The 9,278-nt window shown below is 39.6% G+C and overlaps 29 non-coding genes across 29 annotated transcripts; 15 read left to right on the top strand and 14 right to left on the bottom strand.

Moving 5' to 3' along the window:
- Window positions 1-109: 109 nt before the first annotated feature.
- trnad-guc lies at window positions 110-181 on the top strand. Its single transcript has one exon. It is a non-coding gene; the product is annotated as a tRNA-Asp (tRNA).
- A 181-nt stretch (window positions 182-362) lies between these two features.
- On the bottom strand, window positions 363-435 carry trnav-cac. The gene has a single exon. It is a non-coding gene; the product is annotated as a tRNA-Val (tRNA).
- Window positions 436-712: 277 nt separating this feature from the next.
- trnad-guc lies at window positions 713-784 on the top strand. The gene has a single exon. It is a non-coding gene; the product is annotated as a tRNA-Asp (tRNA).
- A 180-nt stretch (window positions 785-964) lies between these two features.
- Window positions 965-1,037, bottom strand: trnav-aac. The gene has a single exon. It is a non-coding gene; the product is annotated as a tRNA-Val (tRNA).
- A 277-nt stretch (window positions 1,038-1,314) lies between these two features.
- trnad-guc lies at window positions 1,315-1,386 on the top strand. The gene has a single exon. It is a non-coding gene; the product is annotated as a tRNA-Asp (tRNA).
- A 180-nt stretch (window positions 1,387-1,566) lies between these two features.
- Window positions 1,567-1,639, bottom strand: trnav-aac. The gene has a single exon. It is a non-coding gene; the product is annotated as a tRNA-Val (tRNA).
- Window positions 1,640-1,916: 277 nt separating this feature from the next.
- Window positions 1,917-1,988, top strand: trnad-guc. Its single transcript has one exon. It is a non-coding gene; the product is annotated as a tRNA-Asp (tRNA).
- A 180-nt stretch (window positions 1,989-2,168) lies between these two features.
- Window positions 2,169-2,241, bottom strand: trnav-aac. The gene has a single exon. It is a non-coding gene; the product is annotated as a tRNA-Val (tRNA).
- A 277-nt stretch (window positions 2,242-2,518) lies between these two features.
- trnad-guc lies at window positions 2,519-2,590 on the top strand. The gene has a single exon. It is a non-coding gene; the product is annotated as a tRNA-Asp (tRNA).
- Window positions 2,591-2,770: 180 nt separating this feature from the next.
- On the bottom strand, window positions 2,771-2,843 carry trnav-cac. Its single transcript has one exon. It is a non-coding gene; the product is annotated as a tRNA-Val (tRNA).
- Window positions 2,844-3,120: 277 nt separating this feature from the next.
- On the top strand, window positions 3,121-3,192 carry trnad-guc. Its single transcript has one exon. It is a non-coding gene; the product is annotated as a tRNA-Asp (tRNA).
- A 180-nt stretch (window positions 3,193-3,372) lies between these two features.
- trnav-aac lies at window positions 3,373-3,445 on the bottom strand. Its single transcript has one exon. It is a non-coding gene; the product is annotated as a tRNA-Val (tRNA).
- Window positions 3,446-3,722: 277 nt separating this feature from the next.
- trnad-guc lies at window positions 3,723-3,794 on the top strand. Its single transcript has one exon. It is a non-coding gene; the product is annotated as a tRNA-Asp (tRNA).
- A 180-nt stretch (window positions 3,795-3,974) lies between these two features.
- On the bottom strand, window positions 3,975-4,047 carry trnav-aac. The gene has a single exon. It is a non-coding gene; the product is annotated as a tRNA-Val (tRNA).
- A 277-nt stretch (window positions 4,048-4,324) lies between these two features.
- Window positions 4,325-4,396, top strand: trnad-guc. The gene has a single exon. It is a non-coding gene; the product is annotated as a tRNA-Asp (tRNA).
- A 180-nt stretch (window positions 4,397-4,576) lies between these two features.
- Window positions 4,577-4,649, bottom strand: trnav-aac. The gene has a single exon. It is a non-coding gene; the product is annotated as a tRNA-Val (tRNA).
- A 265-nt stretch (window positions 4,650-4,914) lies between these two features.
- trnad-guc lies at window positions 4,915-4,986 on the top strand. The gene has a single exon. It is a non-coding gene; the product is annotated as a tRNA-Asp (tRNA).
- Window positions 4,987-5,166: 180 nt separating this feature from the next.
- trnav-aac lies at window positions 5,167-5,239 on the bottom strand. The gene has a single exon. It is a non-coding gene; the product is annotated as a tRNA-Val (tRNA).
- Window positions 5,240-5,516: 277 nt separating this feature from the next.
- trnad-guc lies at window positions 5,517-5,588 on the top strand. The gene has a single exon. It is a non-coding gene; the product is annotated as a tRNA-Asp (tRNA).
- A 180-nt stretch (window positions 5,589-5,768) lies between these two features.
- On the bottom strand, window positions 5,769-5,841 carry trnav-cac. Its single transcript has one exon. It is a non-coding gene; the product is annotated as a tRNA-Val (tRNA).
- A 277-nt stretch (window positions 5,842-6,118) lies between these two features.
- Window positions 6,119-6,190, top strand: trnad-guc. The gene has a single exon. It is a non-coding gene; the product is annotated as a tRNA-Asp (tRNA).
- A 180-nt stretch (window positions 6,191-6,370) lies between these two features.
- On the bottom strand, window positions 6,371-6,443 carry trnav-aac. Its single transcript has one exon. It is a non-coding gene; the product is annotated as a tRNA-Val (tRNA).
- Window positions 6,444-6,720: 277 nt separating this feature from the next.
- On the top strand, window positions 6,721-6,792 carry trnad-guc. The gene has a single exon. It is a non-coding gene; the product is annotated as a tRNA-Asp (tRNA).
- A 180-nt stretch (window positions 6,793-6,972) lies between these two features.
- On the bottom strand, window positions 6,973-7,045 carry trnav-aac. The gene has a single exon. It is a non-coding gene; the product is annotated as a tRNA-Val (tRNA).
- A 277-nt stretch (window positions 7,046-7,322) lies between these two features.
- trnad-guc lies at window positions 7,323-7,394 on the top strand. The gene has a single exon. It is a non-coding gene; the product is annotated as a tRNA-Asp (tRNA).
- A 180-nt stretch (window positions 7,395-7,574) lies between these two features.
- trnav-aac lies at window positions 7,575-7,647 on the bottom strand. The gene has a single exon. It is a non-coding gene; the product is annotated as a tRNA-Val (tRNA).
- Window positions 7,648-7,924: 277 nt separating this feature from the next.
- Window positions 7,925-7,996, top strand: trnad-guc. Its single transcript has one exon. It is a non-coding gene; the product is annotated as a tRNA-Asp (tRNA).
- Window positions 7,997-8,176: 180 nt separating this feature from the next.
- On the bottom strand, window positions 8,177-8,249 carry trnav-aac. Its single transcript has one exon. It is a non-coding gene; the product is annotated as a tRNA-Val (tRNA).
- A 301-nt stretch (window positions 8,250-8,550) lies between these two features.
- Window positions 8,551-8,622, top strand: trnad-guc. The gene has a single exon. It is a non-coding gene; the product is annotated as a tRNA-Asp (tRNA).
- Window positions 8,623-9,278: the final 656 nt, after the last annotated feature.

Here is a 9,278-nt window from a genome sequence, read left to right as displayed (position 1 = left end):
GTATAACTTTGCGAATTCCCTGCGAACGCCGAAAAACTAGCCAAAAAACTAGCCAAAACACTAGTGAAAAAAAGAGCCGAAAAACTAACAAAAAACATCAATATGGCAGTCCTCGTTAGTATAGTGGACAGTATCTCCGCTTGTCACGCGGAAGACCAGGGTTCGATTCCCTGACGGGGAGTTTTGTACTAGGCATCTTGAGGGAATAAGAGTACAAATCCCGAGTGATGTCACTAAACAGCAGAATGAAATGACTGACAATATTATTAATCAATAGTTTTCAGCAGTTATCCTTATTATCAAGTTTACCAAAATGTCCACCTACGAGAATTTTATTGTGTGGGGTAAGCAAGAACAAACAGTGTTTCCGCCCAGTTTCGAACTGGGGACCTTTCGCGTGTGAGGCGAACGTGATAACCACTACACTACGGAAACTACAGAAGATGACGCATGCATTTGCCTGGCTTAATGCAACATTTACACAAATGCAAACATTTCTGATGCCAAATAACGTGATTTCAAACTGGATTCAGTCAAAGCGGCTTTGTCATTGAGTGACATTAAATGTGTAATAAACGTAAAAGCTCTCTTGTATAACTTTGCGAATTCCCTGTGAACGCCGAAAAACTAGCCAAAAAACTAGCCAAAAAACTAGCCAAAACACTAGTGAAAAAAAGAGGCGAAAAACTAACAAAAAACATCAATTGAGCATTCCTCGTTAGTATAGTGGACGGTATCTCCGCTTGTCACGCGGAAGACCAGGGTTCGATTCCCTGACGGGGAGTTTTGTACTAGCATCTTGAGGGAATAAGAGTAAAAATTCCCAGTGATGTCACTAAACAGCAGGATGAAATGACTGACAATATTATTAGTCAATCATTTTCAGCAGTTATCCTTATTATCAAGTTGACAAAAATGTCCACCTAGGCGAATTTTATTGTGTGGGGTTAGCAAGAACAAACAGTGTTTCCGCCCAGTTTCGAACTGGGGACCTTTCGCGTGTTAGGCGAACGTGATAACCACTACACTACAGGAATTACAATAGATGACGCATGCATTTGCCTGGCTTAATGCAACATTTACACAAATGCAAACATTTCTGATGCCAAATAACGTGATTTCAAACTGGATTCAGTCAAAGCGGCTTTGTCATTGAGTGACATTAAATGTGTAATAAACGTAAAAGCTCTCTTGTATAACTTTGCGAATTCCCTGCGAACGCCGAAAAACTAGCCAAAAAACTAGCCAAGAAACTAGCCAAAACACTAGTGAAAAAAAGAGGCGAAAAACTAACAAAAAACATCAATTGAGCATTCCTCGTTAGTATAGTGGACGGTATCTCCGCTTGTCACGCGGAAGACCAGGGTTCGATTCCCTGACGGGGAGTTTTGTACTAGCATCTTGAGGGAATAAGAGTAAAAATTCCCAGTGATGTCACTAAACAGCAGGATGAAATGACAGACAATATTATTAGTCAATCATTTTCAGCAGTTATCCTTATTATCAAGTTGACAAAAATGTCCACCTAGGCGAATTTTATTGTGTGGGGTTAGCAAGAACAAACAGTGTTTCCGCCCAGTTTCGAACTGGGGACCTTTCGCGTGTTAGGCGAACGTGATAACCACTACACTACAGGAATTACAATAGATGACGCATGCATTTGCCTGGCTTAATGCAACATTTACACAAATGCAAACATTTCTGATGCCAAATAACGTGATTTCAAACTGGATTCAGTCAAAGCGGCTTTGTCATTGAGTGACATTAAATGTGTAATAAACGTAAAAGCTCTCTTGTATAACTTTGCGAATTCCCTGCGAACGCCGAAAAACTAGCCAAAAAACTAGCCAAAAAACTAGCCAAAACACTAGTGAAAAAAAGAGGCGAAAAACTAACAAAAAACATCAATTGAGCATTCCTCGTTAGTATAGTGGACGGTATCTCCGCTTGTCACGCGGAAGACCAGGGTTCGATTCCCTGACGGGGAGTTTTGTACTAGCATCTTGAGGGAATAAGAGTAAAAATTCCCAGTGATGTCACTAAACAGCAGGATGAAATGACTGACAATATTATTAGTCAATCATTTTCAGCAGTTATCCTTATTATCAAGTTGACAAAAATGTCCACCTAGGCGAATTTTATTGTGTGGGGTTAGCAAGAACAAACAGTGTTTCCGCCCAGTTTCGAACTGGGGACCTTTCGCGTGTTAGGCGAACGTGATAACCACTACACTACAGGAATTACAATAGATGACGCATGCATTTGCCTGGCTTAATGCAACATTTACACAAATGCAAACATTTCTGATGCCAAATAACGTGATTTCAAACTGGATTCAGTCAAAGCGGCTTTGTCATTGAGTGACATTAAATGTGTAATAAACGTAAAAGCTCTCTTGTATAACTTTGCGAATTCCCTGCGAACGCCGAAAAACTAGCCAAAAAACTAGCCAAAAAACTAGCCAAAACACTAGTGAAAAAAAGAGCCGAAAAACTAACAAAAAACATCAATATGGCAGTCCTCGTTAGTATAGTGGACAGTATCTCCGCTTGTCACGCGGAAGACCAGGGTTCGATTCCCTGACGGGGAGTTTTGTACTAGCATCTTGAGGGAATAAGAGTACAAATCCCGAGTGATGTCACTAAACAGCAGAATGAAATGACTGACAATATTATTAATCAATAGTTTTCAGCAGTTATCCTTATTATCAAGTTTACCAAAATGTCCACCTACGAGAATTTTATTGTGTGGGGTAAGCAAGAACAAACAGTGTTTCCGCCCAGTTTCGAACTGGGGACCTTTCGCGTGTGAGGCGAACGTGATAACCACTACACTACGGAAACTACAGAAGATGACGCATGCATTTGCCTGGCTTAATGCAACATTTACACAAATGCAAACATTTCTGATGCCAAATAACGTGATTTCAAACTGGATTCAGTCAAAGCGGCTTTGTCATTGAGTGACATTAAATGTGTAATAAACGTAAAAGCTCTCTTGTATAACTTTGCGAATTCCCTGTGAACGCCGAAAAACTAGCCAAAAAACTAGCCAAAAAACTAGCCAAAACACTAGTGAAAAAAAGAGGCGAAAAACTAACAAAAAACATCAATTGAGCATTCCTCGTTAGTATAGTGGACGGTATCTCCGCTTGTCACGCGGAAGACCAGGGTTCGATTCCCTGACGGGGAGTTTTGTACTAGCATCTTGAGGGAATAAGAGTAAAAATTCCCAGTGATGTCACTAAACAGCAGGATGAAATGACTGACAATATTATTAGTCAATCATTTTCAGCAGTTATCCTTATTATCAAGTTGACAAAAATGTCCACCTAGGCGAATTTTATTGTGTGGGGTTAGCAAGAACAAACAGTGTTTCCGCCCAGTTTCGAACTGGGGACCTTTCGCGTGTTAGGCGAACGTGATAACCACTACACTACGGAAACTACAGAAGATGACGCATGCATTTGCCTGGCTTAATGCAACATTTACACAAATGCAAACATTTCTGATGCCAAATAACGTGATTTCAAACTGGATTCAGTCAAAGCGGCTTTGTCATTGAGTGACATTAAATGTGTAATAAACGTAAAAGCTCTCTTGTATAACTTTGCGAATTCCCTGCGAACGCCGAAAAACTAGCCAAAAAACTAGCCAAAAAACTAGCCAAAACACTAGTGAAAAAAAGAGGCGAAAAACTAACAAAAAACATCAATTGAGCATTCCTCGTTAGTATAGTGGACGGTATCTCCGCTTGTCACGCGGAAGACCAGGGTTCGATTCCCTGACGGGGAGTTTTGTACTAGCATCTTGAGGGAATAAGAGTAAAAATTCCCAGTGATGTCACTAAACAGCAGGATGAAATGACTGACAATATTATTAGTCAATCATTTTCAGCAGTTATCCTTATTATCAAGTTGACAAAAATGTCCACCTAGGCGAATTTTATTGTGTGGGGTTAGCAAGAACAAACAGTGTTTCCGCCCAGTTTCGAACTGGGGACCTTTCGCGTGTTAGGCGAACGTGATAACCACTACACTACAGGAATTACAATAGATGACGCATGCATTTGCCTGGCTTAATGCAACATTTACACAAATGCAAACATTTCTGATGCCAAATAACGTGATTTCAAACTGGATTCAGTCAAAGCGGCTTTGTCATTGAGTGACATTAAATGTGTAATAAACGTAAAAGCTCTCTTGTATAACTTTGCGAATTCCCTGCGAACGCCGAAAAACTAGCCAAAAAACTAGCCAAGAAACTAGCCAAAACACTAGTGAAAAAAAGAGGCGAAAAACTAACAAAAAACATCAATTGAGCATTCCTCGTTAGTATAGTGGACAGTATCTCTGCTTGTCACGCGGAAGACCAGGGTTCGATTCCCTGACGGGGAGTTTTGTACTAGCATCTTGAGGGAATAAGAGTAAAAATTCCCAGTGATGTCACTAAACAGCAGGATGAAATGACTGACAATATTATTAGTCAATCATTTTCAGCAGTTATCCTTATTATCAAGTTGACAAAAATGTCCACCTAGGCGAATTTTATTGTGTGGGGTTAGCAAGAACAAACAGTGTTTCCGCCCAGTTTCGAACTGGGGACCTTTCGCATGTTAGGCGAACGTGATAACCACTACACTACAGGAATTACAATAGATGACGCATGCATTTGCCTGGCTTAATGCAACATTTACACAAATGCAAACATTTCTGATGCCAAATAACGTGATTTCAAACTGGATTCAGTCAAAGCGGCTTTGTCATTGAGTGACATTAAATGTGTAATAAACGTAAAAGCTCTCTTGTATAACTTTGCGAATTCCCTGCGAACGCCGAAAAACTAGCCAAAAAACTAGCCAAAACACTAGTGAAAAAAAGAGCCGAAAAACTAACAAAAAACATCAATATGGCAGTCCTCGTTAGTATAGTGGACAGTATCTCCGCTTGTCACGCGGAAGACCAGGGTTCGATTCCCTGACGGGGAGTTTTGTACTAGCATCTTGAGGGAATAAGAGTACAAATCCCGAGTGATGTCACTAAACAGCAGAATGAAATGACTGACAATATTATTAATCAATAGTTTTCAGCAGTTATCCTTATTATCAAGTTTACCAAAATGTCCACCTACGAGAATTTTATTGTGTGGGGTAAGCAAGAACAAACAGTGTTTCCGCCCAGTTTCGAACTGGGGACCTTTCGCGTGTTAGGCGAACGTGATAACCACTACACTACGGAAACTACAGAAGATGACGCATGCATTTGCCTGGCTTAATGCAACATTTACACAAATGCAAACATTTCTGATGCCAAATAACGTGATTTCAAACTGGATTCAGTCAAAGCGGCTTTGTCATTGAGTGACATTAAATGTGTAATAAAAGTAAAAGCTCTCTTGTATAACTTTGCGAATTCCCTGCGAACGCCGAAAAACTAGCCAAAAAACTAGCCAAAAAACTAGCCAAAACACTAGTGAAAAAAAGAGCCGAAAAACTAACAAAAAACATCAATATGGCAGTCCTCGTTAGTATAGTGGACAGTATCTCCGCTTGTCACGCGGAAGACCAGGGTTCGATTCCCTGACGGGGAGTTTTGTACTGGCATCTTGAGGGAATAAGAGTACAAATCCCGAGTGATGTCACTAAACAGCAGAATGAAATGACTGACAATATTATTAATCAATAGTTTTCAGCAGTTATCCTTATTATCAAGTTTACCAAAATGTCCACCTACGAGAATTTTATTGTGTGGGGTAAGCAAGAACAAACAGTGTTTCCGCCCAGTTTCGCACTGGGGACCTTTCGCGTGTGAGGCGAACGTGATAACCACTACACTACGGAAACTACAGAAGATGACGCATGCATTTGCCTGGCTTAATGCAACATTTACACAAATGCAAACATTTCGGATGCCAAATAACGTGATTTCAAACTGGATTCAGTCAAAGCGGCTTTGTCATTGAGTGACATTAAATGTGTAATAAACGTAAAAGCTCTCTTGTATAACTTTGCGAATTCCCTGTGAACGCCGAAAAACTAGCCAAAAAACTAGCCAAAAAACTAGCCAAAACACTAGTGAAAAAAAGAGGCGAAAAACTAACAAAAAACATCAATTGAGCATTCCTCGTTAGTATAGTGGACGGTATCTCCGCTTGTCACGCGGAAGACCAGGGTTCGATTCCCTGACGGGGAGTTTTGTACTAGCATCTTGAGGGAATAAGAGTAAAAATTCCCAGTGATGTCACTAAACAGCAGGATGAAATGACTGACAATATTATTAGTCAATCATTTTCAGCAGTTATCCTTATTATCAAGTTGACAAAAATGTCCACCTAGGCGAATTTTATTGTGTGGGGTTAGCAAGAACAAACAGTGTTTCCGCCCAGTTTCGAACTGGGGACCTTTCGCGTGTTAGGCGAACGTGATAACCACTACACTACAGGAATTACAATAGATGACGCATGCAGTTGCCTGGCTTAATGCAACATTTACACAAATGCAAACATTTCTGATGCCAAATAACGTGATTTCAAACTGGATTCAGTCAAAGCGGCTTTGTCATTGAGTGACATTAAATGTGTAATAAACGTAAAAGCTCTCTTGTATAACTTTGCGAATTCCCTGCGAACGCCGAAAAACTAGCCAAAAAACTAGCCAAGAAACTAGCCAAAACACTAGTGAAAAAAAGAGGCGAAAAACTAACAAAAAACATCAATTGAGCATTCCTCGTTAGTATAGTGGACGGTATCTCCGCTTGTCACGCGGAAGACCAGGGTTCGATTCCCTGACGGGGAGTTTTGTACTAGCATCTTGAGGGAATAAGAGTAAAAATTCCCAGTGATGTCACTAAACAGCAGGATGAAATGACTGACAATATTATTAGTCAATCATTTTCAGCAGTTATCCTTATTATCAAGTTGACAAAAATGTCCACCTAGGCGAATTTTATTGTGTGGGGTTAGCAAGAACAAACAGTGTTTCCGCCCAGTTTCGAACTGGGGACCTTTCGCGTGTTAGGCGAACGTGATAACCACTACACTACAGGAATTACAATAGATGACGCATGCATTTGCCTGGCTTAATGCAACATTTACACAAATGCAAACATTTCTGATGCCAAATAACGTTATTTCAAACTGGATTCAGTCAAAGCGGCTTTGTCATTGAGTGACATTAAATGTGTAATAAACGTAAAAGCTCTCTTGTATAACTTTGCGAATTCCCTGCGAACGCCGAAAAACTAGCCAAAAAACTAGCCAAAAAACTAGCCAAAACACTAGTGAAAAAAAGAGGCGAAAAACTAACAAAAAACATCAATTGAGCATTCCTCGTTAGTATAGTGGACGGTATCTCCGCTTGTCACGCGGAAGACCAGGGTTCGATTCCCTGACGGGGAGTTTTGTACTAGCATCTTGAGGGAATAAGAGTAAAAATTCCCAGTGATGTCACTAAACAGCAGGATGAAATGACTGACAATATTATTAGTCAATCATTTTCAGCAGTTATCCTTATTATCAAGTTGACAAAAATGTCCACCTAGGCGAATTTTATTGTGTGGGGTTAGCAAGAACAAACAGTGTTTCCGCCCAGTTTCGAACTGGGGACCTTTCGCGTGTTAGGCGAACGTGATAACCACTACACTACAGGAATTACAATAGATGACGCATGCATTTGCCTGGCTTAATGCAACATTTACACAAATGCAAACATTTCTGATGCCAAATAACGTGATTTCAAACTGGATTCAGTCAAAGCGGCTTTGTCATTGAGTGACATTAAATGTGTAATAAACGTAAAAGCTCTCTTGTATAACTTTGCGAATTCCCTGCGAACGCCGAAAAACTAGCCAAAAAACTAGCCAAAAAACTAGCCAAAACACTAGTGAAAAAAAGAGCCGAAAAACTAACAAAAAACATCAATTGAGCATTCCTCGTTAGTATAGTGGACGGTATCTCCGCTTGTCACGCGGAAGACCAGGGTTCGATTCCCTGACGGGGAGTTTTGTACTAGCATCTTGAGGGAATAAGAGTAAAAATTCCCAGTGATGTCACTAAACAGCAGGATGAAATGACTGACAATATTATTAGTCAATCATTTTCAGCAGTTATCCTTATTATCAAGTTGACAAAAATGTCCACCTAGGCGAATTTTATTGTGTGGGGTTAGCAAGAACAAACAGTGTTTCCGCCCAGTTTCGAACTGGGGACCTTTCGCGTGTTAGGCGAACGTGATAACCACTACACTACAGGAATTACAATAGATGACGCATGCATTTGCCTGGCTTAATGCAACATTTACACAAATGCAAACATTTCTGATGCCAAATAACGTGATTTCAAACTGGATTCAGTCAAAGCGGCTTTGTCATTGAGTGACATTAAATGTGTAATAAACGTAAAAGCTCTCTTGTATAACTTTGCGAATTCCCTGCGAACGCCGAAAAACTAGCCAAAAAACTAGCCAAAAAACTAGCCAAAAAACTAGCCAAAAAACTAGCCAAAACACTAGTGAAAAAAAGAGGCGAAAAACTAACAAAAAACATCAATTGAGCATTCCTCGTTAGTATAGTGGACGGTATCTCCGCTTGTCACGCGGAAGACCAGGGTTCGATTCCCTGACGGGGAGTTTTGTACTAGCATCTTGAGGGAATAAGAGTAAAAATTCCCAGTGATGTCACTAAACAGCAGGATGAAATGACAGACAATATTATTAGTCAATCATTTTCAGCAGTTATCCTTATTATCAAGTTGACAAAAATGTCCACCTAGGCGAATTTTATTGGGAAAAAAATAATATAATATAACAACAACAACAATTGTTGGAATTATATTATTTTGTCGTTGTTATATTATATTATATTATTATATTAATAATTTACGATCTTGTGTTGTAATTATTGCACCACCATATGATATCTACGATGATTTCCACAGAATTTAGGCTTTTGCAAGTCAGGATGGCCGAGCAGTCTAAGGTTCAGGTCGCAGTCTCCACTGGAGGCGTGGGTTCGAATCCCACTTCTGACAGAAAGTGTTTATTACCGGTTGAAAGCCGGTATGATGATAGTAATATGATGTTGGGAAAAAAATAATAAAATATAATAACAATTGTAGTAATTATATTATTGTCGTTGTTATATTATATTATATTATTATATTAAGAATTTACGATCTTGTGTTGTAATTATTGCACCACCTTATGATATCTACGATGATTTCCACAGTATTTAGGCTAAGAAGAATTTAGGCTTTTGGAAGTCAGGATGGCCGAGCCGTCTAAGT

Source organism: Cyclopterus lumpus, unplaced genomic scaffold (genome assembly GCF_009769545.1).
Source record: "Cyclopterus lumpus isolate fCycLum1 unplaced genomic scaffold, fCycLum1.pri scaffold_117_arrow_ctg1, whole genome shotgun sequence".
NCBI lineage: Eukaryota > Metazoa > Chordata > Actinopteri > Perciformes > Cyclopteridae > Cyclopterus > Cyclopterus lumpus.
The sequence above is the reverse complement of the archived record's forward strand: the minus strand, read 5'-3'. Positions and strand labels throughout refer to the sequence as shown.